An 18106-nucleotide genomic window follows, 5' to 3' on the forward strand; every position below is an offset into this window, starting at 1 on the left:
GTTTGCCACCACAAGGCCACAGGGGCTCTGCCACTCAATCCACCAAGGAGAAGCGGGGGAGAGTTTGATTGGATTTTTGAGACCTCAAAATGATAGGGCAAAGCTGATCACTGTTAAAAATACGTCAAGGACCTTGTCAACGTAACAGTTGTATTGTGTCATTCTCACTTAACAAAACTGCCAATTATCATAATGATATGAATTTGGGTTGACTATACTGAAATTTATAAGTATGATTCAAAGACGGATATTTGTTTTCAATTTACATATATCAAGTAAGTCAGTTTCATAAAAAATAAATGATGACTTGACTGACAAATTATTTTTAGTTTAAAGATGTATAATGATTTCTATTTATTTCAACAACAGATTTGAGTATAAACTATGAATGTAGATTCTTTTTAAGAACAGAAATAATTTGTCGATTCAATCTAAATTATTTGAAACCTGACTGGACAACTCAAGATAAATGAGTAAATGGGCCGGAGGTTACTACATGACGTTTCTAACCGCTCTCACGGAGACGAGGCGGAAGCATACAGCTAGTCACTATTCGGACCGCGCTGCCCATCACTAAGGATATGGTCAGGACAACGTCAACGCCACGTAAGTACATTTAAAGATCTACTTTTTAGTTTCACATCAGTTACGGAAGCAACATTCGAGCATGAAATATCCACCGGCTGGCATTAGTATCTCACCGGAGCTCTCCCCAAGTGGCACTCGCTTTTCCTAGATTGCAAAATTTGCCAGCTGGCTATGGTGCAGAGCTCCAGTACAGCTGCTTTATTTTATGTTACTCCGCCCTCTCAGGTGTAACTGTCAACACAAGACTCTCAATTTTACTGTGACAACACGTTTGTGTGCGATTTTGGCTCTGAAAGTTATATCGTTTTTACGAATCTATTAAATGTTTAGGCGCCTCGGCTATTTTCCAGGCCAAGCCTTTGCTTAGAGACGACAGCGTTTGACAAGTAAATATTAGAGCCACCGAAAGAACTTCGGTGACCGAACAATCTTCGGTGGCTTCTATAAACATGAAACAGTCATGCTGCGATGACACGAGCAAAACCCACAGTCAGCACCCTCTTGTCCGGATAAAACTGATAGCTTGCATGCAGTGTGAACGTATTTCGATATATTAGAGTAAGAACCTCAGATGGTGATTTGCCAAACGCACAAGAAATGATCCAGGCCGCCATGGATGCAGAGAAATTGGAGATGGGTGGGCGAATGAGAGCGGGGCACCGAATAAAGGACTCGCATCTCAGATGGGGCCGAACCTCTCTTAAAGATCAACGCTATACCTCGTTCTTTTAGTGAGCGGACTAAATGTTATTTATCTCATTGGTGTTCACAACATTCCTCTGCGCGAACGGCTGAGTTCAGCCGCTGCCTTCAGACACACCAACATGAGCACAGAGACACAGACGAGCACGCTCGTCGCGGAGAGAGTTTCGAAAAATACAATATACCCAACATGAAGCGTTTATAGCAATAGTAAGGTCTGTAATAACGTTTTAGTAATTGGAATATCAAAGACAATGTATAATGATTCCTGTTTTAAGTTACGTTGCAGAGATCATACATAGAAGCTTTTTGGTCATGCATACTAAATGTTTCCAATTTTCTTTTCCCAGAAGTGAAAACTGATGACAGGGAGAGCCCAGGTAGGTTCTTGCTTATTATTTATAACAGAATCACATAGCACAGGACTTCTTTTAAAATATTCTGTGGGGGCATTGACTCGTGCGTATCAACATTTAATAGTTGCAGCAACAACTGCGACAGAGAGACTGTGAAGAAAGGACAAGAAGACACTTGAAAAAGCCAGGGGTGGACAAATAGGAGAGGACAGCAGGCTGAACCCAGGCCTCAGGAACGGCTACTGCTTTGCGAGCCATCAGTTGCTTTTACCCCTCTTTAAGGTAACATTTCATGGGATGGCAGTGCAAGCTTTGCACATTCGTGGCATCATTGAAGGGGGGACTGCTTAAACACTATCGACTGAAACATGGACATCTTGGTCATGGACATCTTCTACCTTGTATCCATTTGAACTGTCCCTGTTCCTTTAAAACTTGGGGTGGCTTGCGCTCACACTTGTACAGAGCTCACAAAACAGAGGAAACTGAAAATCAACAAGATGCGAAAGCTTTAAAATGCAAAATTTGTGACTCGTGTTTTCCAAATATCAGGGATTATTTTCAACACATTAACTCCCATCTGAAAAGACTCGAAACAGTCGAGTGTGTGTTCGATGGTTGTGAGTTTAAAACTAACATATATGGGACTTGAGCTACTCACCGAAGCCGAAAGCACCAAAGCCAGTCGCCGAATGACTTAAAAGCTGAACTAATTGTAAACCTTCCATTTTCTTCCAGTTCTCAACAGAGTGAGAGCCAGTTTGCATTCCAGGAAACAGTTGATGATGTGGAGTTAGAATCTACTGGGGATTTGGCTCATGGAGGTGATACAGCTTTCTTTGCAAAAGTTATTGGTTCTCGTTTGCTAAAGTTAGAGAGCATTTATAATGTCTCTGGTAGATGCATAGATAACCTTGTGGAAGAGTTTCAGTTCATCTGCACATCATCATCTCAGTTTCTTCCAAATGTAGTGAGAGAAATTTGGACAAAAAACAACTGCACCGTTGATGAAAGGGTTATTAATGTTTTGGTTGAAAAACTGTGTCTCTGTAATCCTATAAGTCGAGCTTTTGGTCCTGGTGGTCCCTTCATTTCTAAGTTTAAAAGAGGAAAGTATTTCAAAGAAAACTTTAATTTCATTGAACCAGTTGAATACATATTAGATCCCTCTGACAAATGCACCTTTCAATATGTGCCCATCCTAAAAATCACAACAGCAGTTGTTAAATAACACAGGCGTTAGAAGTCAATTGCTGACGAGACATTCAGGCACCGGTTCGCACTTGTTTTCTTTCCATGATGGCAACAATTTCAAGTCAAATGAGTTTTTTGCTGGGGGAAGACCAAGGATTTCCCTGATTCTCTACGTGGACGATTTTGAAGTCTGTAATCCACTTGGAACCTCACGAAAAATACATAAAGTAACAGCAGTGTATTGGGTACTTGGTGATGTGCCATCAGAATTGAGGGCACAATTGACATCAGTTAATTTGGCACTTCTTTGTCAATGGAAAGGTGTCAAGACATTTGGTTATGCAACTATTCTTGAGCCTCTTTTGAAAGATCTCATTACATTAGAGGAGGAAGGCATTTTTTTCCAACTGTTGGTGAAAATATCAGAGGAACTGTTTTGTGTGTTTCAGCTGATGATCTAGGAGCCGAGAGCTTTACTGGGCAGTACCTATGTAGCTTTTGTATCGGGAACCATTCAGACTATCAGCAGAAAGAGGTGCGTTCAGGGTTTTTTCCACCAAGGACAGAGGAAAATGATGCTTTACACGTACAGACTGTAAAGGAAAACCCTGCCCTCGTACATTGTTTTGGTGTAAAGAAAGTTTGTACCCTAACAGAAAAACTAAAACATTTCCATTTTGTGACAGGTTACCCACCAGACCTCCTCCACGATCTCTTTGAAGGGATGCTGTAATTCCTTTTGAGTTGGCGCTGTGTCTGAACGTGTTCATAAAAAAACAAACAGTATTTCACCCTCGTACAACTGAACGAGTCGATAACTCAGTTTCCATTTGGTTTAACAGACAAAACTGAACGCCCACAACCCATTCCACAAAGTTGTTCCTCCCGCAAATCAATAGGTGGGAATGCACGTGAGAACTGGGCTCTGCTGAGATTACTGCCATTCATAACTGGTGTGAAGATACCGTCCAGTGAGCCAGCATGGCAAGTTCTCATGGCGTTAAAAGACCTAACTGAACTGGTGCTATCTCCTCCTCAAACAGAGGAAACAATCAGTTATCTAGATACACTAACATCTGAACATCGCCATAGACTGCTTGAAGTTTTTCCTGATCAAACGTTAATTCCAAAGCACCATTTTTTGGAGCATTACCCTGCGATGACAAAATGCCTCGGTCCCTTGGTTTCTGTCTGGACTAAGCGCTTTGAGGCAAAGCATTCTTTTTTTAAAAGAGTTGCTAAAAACACGAAGAGCTTCAGAAACATACGACCGTGTCTCGCATCAAAGCACCAAATGATGATGGCGTATTATTCACATGCTGATGCTTTGAAACCTGCATTATGTGACAGTACGGTAACCAGCATTCAGTTGGCTTTGCTTCATGAGGAAATGCAGGACAGTTTTAAAAAAGCACATCCAACACAAACCACAGTTGATCTGACAAATGCGGTGACATATCATGGAAGAAAATATGCCATCGGCATGATTTTACCTTATGGGTGTACCGGAGGTCTGCCTGACTTTGTGGAGATTTCACAGATTGCAATTGTAGGCAGTGACCTTAACTTTATTGTGAAGTTACTGAACAACTGGTATTATGAACATTTTAGGGGATTTGTTCTGCAACACTCTGGGAAAGTGACCATGCTGCACATTCAGCAGCTACATACCCCTTGGCCCCCTACTCTGTTGGAGGAAAGCGCATGGTCACTTTAAAAAGACACATTATTGTACAATATTAGGGGGGAAAGACTTGAGCATCTTACTTGTACCCTGATTTGCAGTTGTGATTTCTTTTTTTCATACAGATGGACCCTGTTGTTGTGAAGGTGATTATAGATCACCGCAGTGAGAAGCTCACACTCTCCTCCGGGATGCCGGATACAGTGGAGCAGTTGCACAAGATTGTGAAGGACACATTTGGACTCGGCGAGGAATTCACCATACATTACTATGATGAAGACTTTGGTGATTTCTTTACACTTCATAGTGGTAAACAGGTTAAGCCTAAGGGGACAGTTTAAGTTGTCATAATTCCATCTTTAGTGCTTTCATTTGCAGCACCTGAGACAGAAAATCTGTCCAGTGGGGACAGTTCTTTCAATAGCAGTGGGATGTCATCAGAGCCCTGTTCCTCTAGCTCTGTGGATATCCTGTCAGATGACACATCATCAATGTCATCACAAGACACTATCATATTAAGCCCTCAAAGAACATCATGGCCACAGGAAATTGTCATTCCATCTTTTTCCATTGCAACAGAAGCTGTGCCTAGGAATGGCAATGAAGAATTTCTGAAAGATGGCACTGTCTTTAACAATCACCGTGTCAGGTCTGAGATCTTGGAAAGACTGGCAGATTACATGTACAGTCACACTGCCTGTCCCTCAGGCCTTCAAGGTGGACAGGCAGCAGAGGCTTTAGTCAAAAGACATCCACGTCTGACGGAGCCTGGGAGTCGCAATGGATGGATAGGGTGGATGTATAGCTTGAAATACCAGATGGGAAATTTCAGGTCAAAGCTAAGAAATCTTGGCTTCCCTGAAGTTACATGCAACTCTCTTAAAAACAAGCGCCCTGGTGAGAGGACACCAGCCCAAAATGTCAAAAAAAGCGTGAAAAGGAGAAGTGGTTTATCTCCCACGCTATCCCTCAGCAGAAAGCAATGAACAGCAAGAGCATCTGCGGCTCCAAATTCTGTCTGAATTGAAGAAGAGAGAGGGTGTGTTGATCAAGGAGTTGATGTCCAAGACGTTTGTCCACGGAAGACATGATGTCGTCAGTCTTCAGCTGAGCATCACAGAGATAAAGGAGAGGTGGCCCGCCTTGTTTGAGGAGTCACAGGTGAGTGAGTCACATTTCTCCAACACAAAGTTCAACACAAATACATCTGGGGTAAAAAAAACGCGCAGGCTTAGACTACTCAAGTGTAAGTTTGAAACTTTTGTCTTTGTTTTTTTCAAGGTCAATGCTGAATTTCAGCAAATAACCGCCATAAATCTTGAGGCCAAATTCATGTCCATGTTGGATCGTTACTCCCCTCAACTGCTTTCCATCTTCCAAGCCAAGAAAGGTGCAACTGGAGAGAGACGTCGTGCAGAAACGAACACTTTCCTCCAGGTATTTCAGTTGACCCTTGTCTCAAGCTGCTTCTTTCCTCCACCGATCTTGTGTTTATATTTTTAATGGATAGAATGTGCAGGAGAGTGATGCTGTCTGCTGTAAACGTTCATTTTCTCTTCAACAGAGTGGAATCGGCATCCAGACAACTGGAGAAGTTGTCATCCGATGTCTCGTTGACAGGCTTAGGGTTCACCCTACAATACATTTGAAATTTGTATTTCCAGTTAAATATAAAAGTTACTAAATGGCACTTTGACAATTAAGAATAATTTAATCATTTTGTTTTGTCTGTAGCCAACCTTGGTTGGGTTTGAACTTAACCCATTCTGCCCCACCGGCAACAATTGTTGCAGGAGTTACAGCCACACACCTTTCTCATAATTATGACTTTGTAATCTCATAATTTTGATTTTTTTTCTCATAGTAATGAGTTTTTAATCTCAAAATTATGACGTTTTAATCTAATAATTATGACTTTATTATCTCATAATTGTGACTTTTTATCCCATAATTATGACTTTGTGATTCCCTAAATTTACTCTTTTTCTCATAATTATGACTTTGTTATCTCATAATTTGGATTTTTTTCTCATAATAATGAGTTTTCATCCCATAATTATGACTTTTTATCTCATATTATGACTTTAATCTCATAATTATGACTTTGTGATCTCATAAATTGACCCTTTTCTCATAATTATGACATTGTTATCTCAAAAAAATTTCCCTCACTATTATGACTTAATCATAACATCATTATGACTTCATCGCATAATCGTCTTTTTATCTCATAATTGTGACTTTTTACTCATAATTGACTGAATTCATAATTATGACTTTTTATCTCATAATTATGACTTTGTGATTCCCTAAATTTACTTTTTCTCATAATTATGACTTTGTTATCTCAAAATTTAGATTTTTCTCCCTCATAATTATGACTTTTTATCTCATTATTATGACTTCATTATATCATAATTATGACTTTCTCTCATTAATGTATTTTTATCTAACAATTTTGACTTTTTATCTCATAATTTGAATTTTTATCCCATAATTTTGAATTTCTATCCCATAATTTTGACTTATTTTCATACAAGTTCTTGTCATCAACAATTGTTGCCAGTCATGAAAATGCTATTTTCTTTAAAACAAAGTACAAAATGGAAAATGGAAATCCATCCATCCATCGTCATCTTCATCTTATTCCTTACTAGTAAGGGTCATGGGGGGCTGGAGCCTATCCCAGCATCTACGGGCGAGAGGCGGGGTTCACCCTGGACAGGTCACCAGTCCATCACAGGACCAACACATAGAGACAGACAACCATTCACACTCACAGTCACACCTACAGTCAATTTAGAGTATCAATCAGCCTCGTCCCCTCTTGATGTCTTTGGACTGTGGGAGGAAGCTGGAGTACCAGAGAGAACCCACACAGGAACAGGGAGAACATGGAGACTCCACACAGAAAGATCCCGTGGTCGAGCCGGGACTCGAACCCAGAACCTTCTTGCTGTGAGGCGACAGTGCTGACCACTGCACCACCGTGCAGCCGGAAAATGGAAATCCATATCATAATTCAGAGGGACTCAACTGATAACATTGTATGCCTTACAACTCAGAAAAAAATGTGGGCACGAATGGGTTAAGTATTATTCCTAGCTTTCAAGTAAATAGGCCATGTCATTGTCAAAATAAGCCCATCCAAACAAAGACATTGCTTTTGGGGTGACAATATTTTTGGTGGAGCACAAGTGCTACAAACTTTTTGAGTTCTTTGACCCAAAGCAAGCCTCTTAATTTTTATGATTAGTCATACACAGGTACTTTATAGTTTGGGCTGTGCACTGATGAGTAGACTCATAGTATAGTTGCTGTTGATATTTTTCTGAAAGTATGTGTTACCTAACATGACCAAATACAGTACAAAAGAAAATGAAGCAGATTTTTCTGGTTTTACTTTGAAGTGTGAGCCCTCTTACTCAACTGGTAGCTGAGTAGTGCTCGGCACTTGTTTGTTTGAGCTGTACTTTTGAGTCTGATTTCAAAGAAGGATCCCATAATTTCTGCATTTGGTTTTTGTTGAGTTAAAACAACATGCAGCAGAAAATTAAGGTTAAATAAATAAATGTTACCATAATGAGCCAAAACACGTTTAAATCAAAGAAAGCGTATTGAGAAACATTTTGGCAAGGAATCTTGGCTGCTGCTAGCCTGTCCCCATTTCTTAAAACGTAGCCAGACGGTAAGCTATCTTTCTCAACAGGTGACTTTAGATTGTTTCAGAACAGAAAAGGCCTAAACTTAATCTATTAAGTGCCAAGCCAGACTTTACATCAAAGCAAAAAAACATAGTGTTGTCACAATAACTTATATTTTGTCTAATTGTTGCGTAGCTGTGTGTACATGTTCATTTTCTCACAAACATTCATATTTGCTGTTTCCATAGCAACCCTAAGCTAGTATACACTGCATATTATCCAATTCTTGTACATCTGACTGATATACTTAGTTTGGCTGGAGATAACCTTTCTATTTCTGTGATACTCTGCCTGCATGCCATGACTAATTGCCTTTCCAATGTCTATGGGAGGTTGAGGATTCAGGATTCAGTGTGGAAGAGCGGCTGACAGCAGAGGTGACGGCCGTGTACCTGATCCGAAATGAAAGGGGTCAAGTCGATGATGTTGGAATCGTCACTGAAGGTTCCACTGTTCTCCGTCATCTTGGGGAAATTAGCAGAGCCTGCTGCTACCTGCTAGGACTGACATGTGCCTTGGATCTGAAATATCCCAAAGCTCTTAAGAACATACTTGAGGTATTTCAAAAGATGCCTCTGGAAGTGGATGCTGGAAACCTTTCAACAAAGGTACAAAGACTGACGAACCTTGTGGTCGTGTAGTTGCTGTTGGGCAGCTACCCTGTTAAACCATGTAAAGGCTGCAGTCATGGACACTGTTGTTAGTTAGGTTCTGCAGATAAGCTTGGACAATCTATGAATCAGTCTTCAGGTGTGGTCTGACTCACATCAGTCTGATTTTAGCGTTTTCTATTCATTTGCCCTTAATTTTTCATTGATGTTTGACGTGCAGGATCTGGTTCAAGTTTAGAGGCTGTTTCACTTCAGATGCTTTCACGTTGTACTTGGAGAAGAGAAAGCGTTCTGCATTCTGAGCTTCTTGAATTTTGAGTGTCTTAAATTAAAAAAAAAAAGAAAAGAAAAGAAGAAGGTGTCTTTAAAGCAAGCATTTCTAACACAAATTACAAGAGAGTTCACCAAGTGTAGTTTCATGTAAACAGTACACCAAATGTGAAGTGAGGTTTATTTCTGCTTTATTACATAGATAATGATTTTGACCAGTGTGTTAATTTCGCTGCAAGTGTCTTCAAAGAAAAACACCCACTTTTTTCGCCCTGTTTATCTTTTTTTTTTTTTTACATTTCTGACAGAGACGTTCTTAACTCCTATCCCATTTACTAGTTTACCTCGTCAGGTTATCTCCATTGGCTGGCTTTCATCTTTTCTTTCATACTTGTTTCAAACTTAGCTGTTTGTCAAGAAAACCAAAGAATGCACTCTGCATCTGCAGGTGGCGTCTTCGTGTGTATATTAGGAAAGTTATGTTAATGGTGTTTTTGAGTGAAAAGGATTGATAAAAAAAAAAAAAAAGAATCTTCAGTCTGCGAAAGAAACAGGACAGGTGTGCACAGCAAAGTGTGTCCATTAAAGGTTCTTGTTTTTTTCCCACTGAAAAATTCAAGTTCTTACAAACATTGTGAGGGGGGTTCCCACATAGATTTTTCTATATTTTTTTCCCAGAGTAAACTGTTGAAGTAACCTTTGCCAATTGGTTTTTTTTTTTTTGATTTGACAGAGTTTTAAAAACTGTTTTATCATGTTGAAGCAGCTATTTAGTAGTCGTTTCGGTGTTCACAAAACTTTCCTGTTTCAAAGCACTTTTTTGGTGATTACTTGGACTGTCATTTCATATTCCTCATGCAACAAATAGTTTTTGTCATGTGGAAAAAGAAGTTACATTCTGTAAAGAAATAAATTAAACATGTTTTGTGAGATACAGGTTGTCATATTTATGAGTATGTGGTTCTAAAAAAAATAATATCCATATTCAAGAAGATATTCCAATAGCATCAAGTAAAAGTAAAAAAATAAGAGGTCAGCGCAATAGAATTTTTCAATATTAATAATTAATTTTATTAATATTTTTTTTCCTGCTCTGGGGGGAGGGGGAGAACAGGGGATGAGTATAGGGGATGGGGATCGTGGGTTGGGGGGGTAGCCCTGTACGGGGTGGTGGGCCTGGTCGTTGTGGTGGGCTGTGGCTGCCCCGCCAGGGCGTGGGTGGGTGTCGGCCTCGCCGCTGGCGGACCCCCTGGGGGGCTCTGGTCGGGTCTAGGGCCGGAGGGGCCCTGTGCCCCTGGGCTCTGCTCATGCTGTGGGGGTGGGCCGGCGGGACTAGGATCCTCTCTGCCCCGTCTCTCTGTGGGTTGCTTCTGGGTGGGGGTTGCTGCTCCTATGCTTTCCTATGGGTCCTGGCATGGGTTGGGCCTGTGGCTGGGGGGGGGGGTGGTGCTCCGGTGACCTGGTCCTGACCTACCTGCTATCCTGGACTGGGGGTGTGATGTCCTGGCCCCCCCACATCAGCTACAGCCAGGTACGCACAACATCCAAGACAAACCGTAGCACACACACACACATACACATACACATACACACGCGTATACACACATACACGCATGGAGCGCACAACCGACCCATAAACACACACTCAGACATTTATCTTAAAATTATATTAAACCAAATGGTAAGCCTGCACCGGAAATTATGCAACCAATGTTTTTTGTTTTTCTTTTTCTTTCTTTTTCTTTTGTTGTTGTTACTTTTTGTTTGTTTGTTTATTTGTTTTTTGTTTGGTTTTGTTTGTTTTTGTTGTTGTTGTTGTTGTTTTCTGCTATTGCTGTTTTTTTGTCTCCCCCCTCCCCCTTGTCTTCCCTGTCCTGTCCCTGTTCTCTCTTCCTGTCCACTCCTGTCCTCAGTACGGTAGCTTTATCAATGAACCAACACCATTCCTAATAAAATTAAACATAAATGTCAATAGGAGGAGTTTATCAGATTCCTCCTCTGCAGAGTAAAACTGCTTCAGTACAACAAGGCACCAGGAACACTGATGCTGCTGAACAGGACAGGTAAAAAAAAAAAGAAAAAAAAAAGAATTTTTCCATATGTATTTTTAAAGTTTGTTGTTAAATCCTTAAAATCTTTTCAATTATATCTACTATTTTTTCATTGCTTTCTACACCTTTTCACATTTACCAAGTATTTCAGTTACATCAGCTTAATTTACTTCGTAAATATACAGAATCCTTTCATTAAGACACAATTAAATATATTTCTTACTTCTACTCATCATTTATGGTTGGTTCAACTTAATTTTGAAGCTTCTAATTCTACTCAATATTTTGAAGTGTAAAAATGTTTCATCAATTAAATTAAGTCTTGCGCAGTAATAATTCTTAGAGTGTAGGAATGAGGTGTAAGGAATTCAAAGACACATACAAAGATGAATTTGTACCTTTGTTCTATTAACATTATGGCTAGCACACCAAGTTTGTTGCTCAGTATCTTCATGTTTAATCAAATGAACATCTACACAAGCTCTTTCCAAATTCCTGGTCATATACAGCGTGGCCCCACAAATTCAGAAAAAACTCCCCTGCCTGGCTAAAACCAGCCATACACAGACAGCGCTCTTGCTGCCTGAAGGTTGTCCTAATCAGACCTGTTTTCCAACAACTCACTGAGACAGCCTTCTATGGACTCACTGAGTCAGAACAGGAACACCAGCCAGGCTGCCCCACTTTTTTTAAGTAAAAATCACACAGACTCGGTAATGTCTGCACATACGGTTGCTGCACAGCTTTCCTCTTCACCACATATTTGACTTTATAAGCAATCCTGCCAGTGCTGTCCTCTCATGTTTCTAAATTGGGTTTGCTCTTTGGACTCAAGTGCGACTGCCCTCTGGTTTCAAACTGCTCTGTGGGCTTCAGAGGAGGACTGGGCTGTGATGAAGTTGAGCAGTGTAGGCTTCTCCTCTATCTTTCTCTATTCTCATCCACAGGCACTTCACTCAGGAGAAAAAGCAGATTTTAAAAATGCACTACACAACAAAAAGTGCACCCATCAGAGGTGCACAGCAAGCCTACTCATGATCTTCCAGCTCAGGTAAAATGATTTTTAGTTTTTTCGTGTTTGTTTTTGAAACATAAAAGTTTCATTGAAGTTGTCTTTTCTCTGTGCCACAAATTAACAAAATTGTGGAACATAACATTAAATTGCCAAAAATGAATCAGAGAGAGGTCTGTACAGGAAATGCAGCACCTTTAAAGAAACAGTATGTGTCATCCCTCACCCTAAACCAGCGTTTCTCAAAGTGTGTGGCGCGCCCGGCGTCCCAGGGGGAGTCACCCGACGTCCAAAGATTAGTTCCCCCTCGCCTTTTGCTTTGTTTATGGTTCCACTGCAAAAAAAATTCCGACGTCCAAACATTAGTTCCCCCTCACCTTTCGCTACGTTTATGTTTCCGCCGCAAAAAAATTCCGACGTCCAAACATTAGTTCCCCCTAACCTTTCGCTTTGTTTATGGTTCCGCCGCAAAAAAAATTCCGACGTCCAAACATGACTTCCCCCTCACCTTTCGCTTTGTTTATGGTTCCGCTGCAAAAAAAATTCCGACATTCAAACATTAGTTCCCCCTCACCTTTTACTTTGTTTATGGTTCCACTGCAAAAAAAGATCCGACGTCCAAACATTAGTTCCCCCTCACCTTTCACTATGTTTATGTTTCCGCCGCAAAAAAAATTCCGACGTCCAAACATGAGTTCCCCCTCACCTTTTACTTTGTTTATGGTTGCACTGCCAAAAAAATTCCGACGTTCAAACATTTAATGGGGATTTAATGTTTGGACATCGAAATTTTTTTCCCAGCGGAACCAAAGCGCGCTTCAAACCTCTTTCATAGCAACTGTTGTCAGGTCTGTTTTTAAAATGGAGAGATATTTGACAGGGATGAAACACATTTTATTTCATTTTTTTCTAGTTCTGAAAAACTAAAGGCATATTTGTAATTTTTAATAGGTCAATAAAGTTAAACATGGCCTATTTTGTCAAAAAAAAAAAGTTTGGCGTGGGGGGGAATGAAAATTTTTCTTCCTCCAAAGGGGGGAATGACAGAAAAAGTTTGAGAACCACTGCCCTAAACCAACACTATTCAGACAACAGTGCCTGGAGGGCAAAACAACCTGTGAATATGTGAGTGGTGTGAACACCAGTAGCTACGTTCTGTGTGTGGGATGTGTGTTGTCTGCAGTATTAAACCTCCCGGTAAGTGCAAGTCAAAAAGGTAGTAGTCAAGCCATGTAATCTTAAGTACAAGACCTCTGCAGGGTTATAGTGTAATGACTGCAAAGGGTGTTTGTCTGTTATCTGAAATAAAAGGTTTTTTTCTGATACAACAATTGTTACACATATAGTTTGATTTCCTGCACATTGATAAGACACTAAGGGATTTTGCCAACATTTTATAAAAATGCAATAGGCGGGGTACTGTAGGAAGTAAATTAACAGATACTGTGGATTAGGAGTCTTAGTCTCAGAAAGCATTTTGTCAATCACATGAGTTTCTGTGACCATCTCCTGACCTCAAGGAACAAATGACAACAGCAGCAGACAGGATGAAGGGGGGAGGTGAGGAGCAGCTGATGAACAGGTGATACAGTCGTTGCTGCGATGTGGAAACCATCTGCCCTTTGTTGTTGAATGGTATAAAGGTTGAGACATTGTAAAGATCGGCAGAGAACAGTCAGCAGTCTTGTCTCCATGCTGCATGCATTAAAGAGACTTGATTCATCACACCGAGTCTGTGATTCTTCAGAGAATTAGCAACTCTCAATGATCTACAAGGAGAATTTCCCTTACAGTTCACCCTGGACGTGTCAACACATAGAGACAGACAACCATTCACTCTCACAGTCATACCTTTACCAATTTAGAGTATCAATCAGCCTCGTCCCCTCTTGCATTTCTTTGGACTGTGGATGGAAGCCGGAGTACCAGAGAGAACCCACACAGGCCCAGGGAGAACATGGAGACTCACACAGAAAGACCCCGTGCTGGAGCCAGGGCTCGAACACTGCGACTGTGCTAACCACTGCACCACTGATCCACCCCTTTTTTTTTTACATACTCAGTTTTATTTTTCCAAATGAATTCAAATAAAATTTTTACGAATTATTATGATGCGAATGAGAGTCACACATCATTAGAAATTCTTAGTTCTCATCTATTTCCTGGCATTGATCTTAAAGAATGCTGAATGTCGACACAGGCTGTCATCTCGCTGCTTAGAACACAAAGAAAACGAAAGCCATTACTGTATGTATAGTTTGGAGAAGTTGACTTCAAACACCTCAGTAAACCTCTGTTGTAGTGTGAGGCTTGGGAAAGACGAATAGAGCAGCTCGAGCTGGGGGTTGGAGGTTGGTGGGGGCAAGCGTACTGTTGAGATGGGAGCTTTAGGAGTGAGGATGGGAAGCTCTTTCATCTTCGCCAGGAGATGGTGAAGAAGAAAAAGAAAGAGAGTGAAAAAAGAGAGAGAGAATAAGGCCTGCACTTAATTCCCAATATAATTCTCAATACTGGCAGGAACACGGGGATGAGACAGATGGAGAGAAAAAGTCAAGTGGATTGAGTGACACAGAGATGGAGAGAGTGAATGATAGGGTAGGAGAGAAAGACAGGGAAGAAAGAGTAATTAAATGAAACAGACAGTCTGGGGGATGTTTGGGGAGTTTTCTCGAGCCGCCCTTTGCTGAAGCAATTCATACTGAAGCCCCTTCTAGGAAAGTGCAGCCACACTTTGGCAGCTCTCTAACACAGTCGTGAATAAGAGAGTCAAGCGAACAACACAGTCCCCATGAAATCTCAGCTTTTGATTGGCATTTCTGGATGGTGCTACGTTGTGACAATCCTCCAAAACGGAGTTCACACACGTGGAAACCTCAGGAGAGTAAATATTCACAGTGGCTAAATTACAACAACAGGGCCTCAGAAGTATGATAGTAGCTGAAGATTAAATGTAAGTGTTGGGATATTTAAAAATAAGTGTTAGTAATATGAAACGAGAGAGAGAGCCAAAGGCCGCGCTCCTAGTTAGAGTCACACTTCTACTGAGCAATAATTGGCTGATTCTTTCACTATTTTAATTGGAGTCCTGCGCAGAAATAGGGTACAACAAAATCAAATTTCAAATTTCCGATTGTTTTCACACTAACTTGACACCAAAATAAATAAATGAGATCAGTATTTACTTTATCATACAAAAATTTGAATTTTATTCGGCCAGATTTTTGAGAACTTGCTACCTTGATGGACGGAACTGGAATAAGAATGTAGGTAAGTTTTTAAATCGAAAATGTGTCGATCATATTGTGACAACAATCCACAGCAATCATTTCATCTTATTTGCTGTGTTGTACATGCAAATATTTTATAGTAATAAAAGTAAGGTGAGAGGAGATTTATTCAGATGGCTAGATTTAAACAAATATGTCTCCAGAAATGTACTTCAGAATTTTAGTTTTATATAACCCTCTCACCAGTGTCTCTGGACTTCATGATCATTCACAAAACTTCTTTAAAAGATATCTATCATAAAACTGAAGCGATGATCCGTGGTGATTTTAACATCAATTGGGTGGATAAGAAAATTAAAAAGAAACTTCAAAAAGAAGTTGTTCTGTCAGAAAATAAAGGGCCAACTCAAATCACCAGGTCGACCCGGTCCCAGGTTGATCCCATGTTTTCTAAACAAGAGGAGTACACAGGAATGCACATATACAACTTTATAACAGGGTTGTTGAAGCACAATATGACTTTGGCGGTAAAGAAAGGACAGAAAAAGAAAGAAGGCAAGGACAAAAATATTCTGTTTACTGTAGATTGCAAAGGTCAGATAAACTTGTAATACCCAAAAAGGATCCGTCTGTTATGATCCTGATCTCCTGTTTCCCTGTTAATGCTCTCTCTCCCCCTCCCTGCAGAGCAAGTGCCAAGGGGCAGGGTGATCTCCGGGAGCGCTGGTCTCCCGGCACACCTGCAGCTCACTCTGCCCAATCAGGCTGGCTTCTTAAACCACACTCTCGCTGTCTCCAGGGCCAGAAAGTTCTCTTTGATTGCTCCAGTATTTGCTTATGTGTTTGCAGAGATCTCCAACGATCTCCTGCCCCTCGTCTCGTGATCGTTTTTCCATCAGTGATTATTTTCCCCTGTATAGTGAGTTTGGTGCCTTTACTCTATTTTCTGTTGAACTTTGATTTTTGCCTGGATCCCGGTTAGCTGGTGATTTTCTGTTTGCCTTTTCTGCCGTTACTTTTAGTAAGGATTTTTGTTGTTACTGAGCACACTGATTTTCTCTTGACATTTTTTGTGAATGAACTTTTTCTGATTGAACTGCTTTCTGGGTCCTGGTTCCCTTGCCTGGCACGTCACACAGTCAAGTTTAGAAAATTGATTAAATGAAGTGATGTGGAAGAGAGGTTTGAAGTTATGGAAAGAAATTATCCAAATCATTTATTGAATGTTATTTCTGAAAATTAGCAGCAGGGTCCTTATAATACCGAAAAACAAGTCCCCTCCGTGTGTTTGTCCTCTGAAAGGCATTGATGGTATCAGACATACAGATGGGTCTATCAATTGAATCCCAAGGTCAAATACGTAGTTCTAATCTAGACTTCCACTTTGATAAAAATGTTTTCTTTTTTTTTAATGACTACTAATCAGGAAGTGTCTAACCACTGACACAGCCACAGTATTTACCTGTTCAATGTCCTTTTCACGCCTCACTTACTGTACCTCATGGTTGTCGTTGTGTTCATTAGGGGGTAGACCCCTGGAAAACATAATTAATAATATAATTGCTCATTGAAAAAAAATTAGCAAGAGGCTAACAAGGTCTGAGATAGAGACTGAAATATGCTCAGCTTTTTGGTGCATTCTTAAACAAGAGCCTGATCAAAGATCGTCTACGTGGCCAGGCTCCGAGGGCTCCATGTGACATAGGACGACTTCCTTATCTGTAATGTGAGCTGGCATAAGGAACAGCCTGCCAACTGAAGTCAATACACACAAAAAGCATAATTATTTCAAATAGAAACCAAAAGATTTTTTAAAGCAATCAGACATGAAGTCATGCGTGGGAGTTGGGAGAGGATGCCTTGTATAATCTAATGTTAATGTATCATCCATGTATGTTTACTGTGCCTTGTCTCAATCCAATTTGATCAGGTCTGCAAAATGTATCATAAAGTTTTAGTTTTTTGGCAGTGAGAATATTCCATTTTTACTATGTTTATGTCTTTTATCTTAAAAGCCCTTCACAGGATGAGCATAGGAGTTAGCAAGCAGCTTGGTTATGGAGAATTACTGGGTATGAATTAATTGAAGCAGTTCGGTGCGAGGCCTACTCATCGTGTAAAGTGTCGTGCTGTAACATTGTTGTGATTTGGTACTATACAAATTGTGATGACCTGACTTGCCTTGACGCAAACATTTTATATTGTTTGTATTTTATGTTGTACTGTCTTTTTTGTTTATATTGTTGCATGTTGACTCGGCTAATTGGATACTTTTTGACCGTAGGTGTGACTGTGAGTGTGAATGCTTGTCTGTCTCTGTGTGTTGGCCCTGTGATGGACTGGTGACCTGTCCAGGGTGAACCCTGCCTCTCGCCCATAGCCGCTGGGATAGGCTCCAGCCCCCCCGCGACCCTTAACAGGAATAAGCGGAAGACGATGGATGGATGGATGGATTGTTGCATGTTGTGTTATCTTGCATTGTATAGAAAAAAAGAAAAAAAACCTGGTCTCGGCCTAATGAATCATCTAAAAGGTATAAAAACAAAAAAGTGTTCATGGTAAACTGTAAAGATGAGCAAAATCAGTCTGCAAGCAAATTTAGCAGCCAGCCAGCAAATTGAAAGTCTACTTTGACTTCCTCCTCACATCAACAGCAGCAAGACCGGCTACTGTAATGCCCGTTGCTCTAGTCTCCATGCAACGACAG

General features: G+C 40.5%; 1 protein-coding gene and 1 long non-coding RNA gene across 6 annotated transcripts in view; one reads left to right on the plus strand and one right to left on the minus strand.

Moving 5' to 3' along the window:
• The window catches only part of gpc3 (glypican 3), a 231442-nt gene that overhangs the window by 203128 nt on the left and 10208 nt on the right, over positions 1-18106 (minus strand). The gene's annotated exons all lie outside the window — the stretch shown is intronic.
• On the plus strand, positions 518-10095 carry LOC147250729 (uncharacterized). Of its 3 annotated transcripts, XR_015119112.1 has the most exons (8): positions 518-606; positions 1641-1670; positions 1771-1928; positions 2385-2470; positions 3290-3375; positions 4650-5685; positions 5806-5961; positions 6089-10095. It is a non-coding gene; the product is annotated as an uncharacterized LOC147250729 (long non-coding RNA). The 3 variants fall into 3 exon arrangements; XR_015119110.1 differs by lacking the exon at positions 3290-3375; XR_015119111.1 differs by lacking the exon at positions 3290-3375 and having other exon boundaries at positions 8561-10092.

Source organism: Aulostomus chinensis, chromosome 13 (assembly GCF_037954235.1).
Source record: "Aulostomus chinensis isolate RoL2024-O1b breed Wild chromosome 13, RoL_Achi_v1.0, whole genome shotgun sequence".
NCBI classification, from domain to species: domain Eukaryota; kingdom Metazoa; phylum Chordata; class Actinopteri; order Syngnathiformes; family Aulostomidae; genus Aulostomus; species Aulostomus chinensis.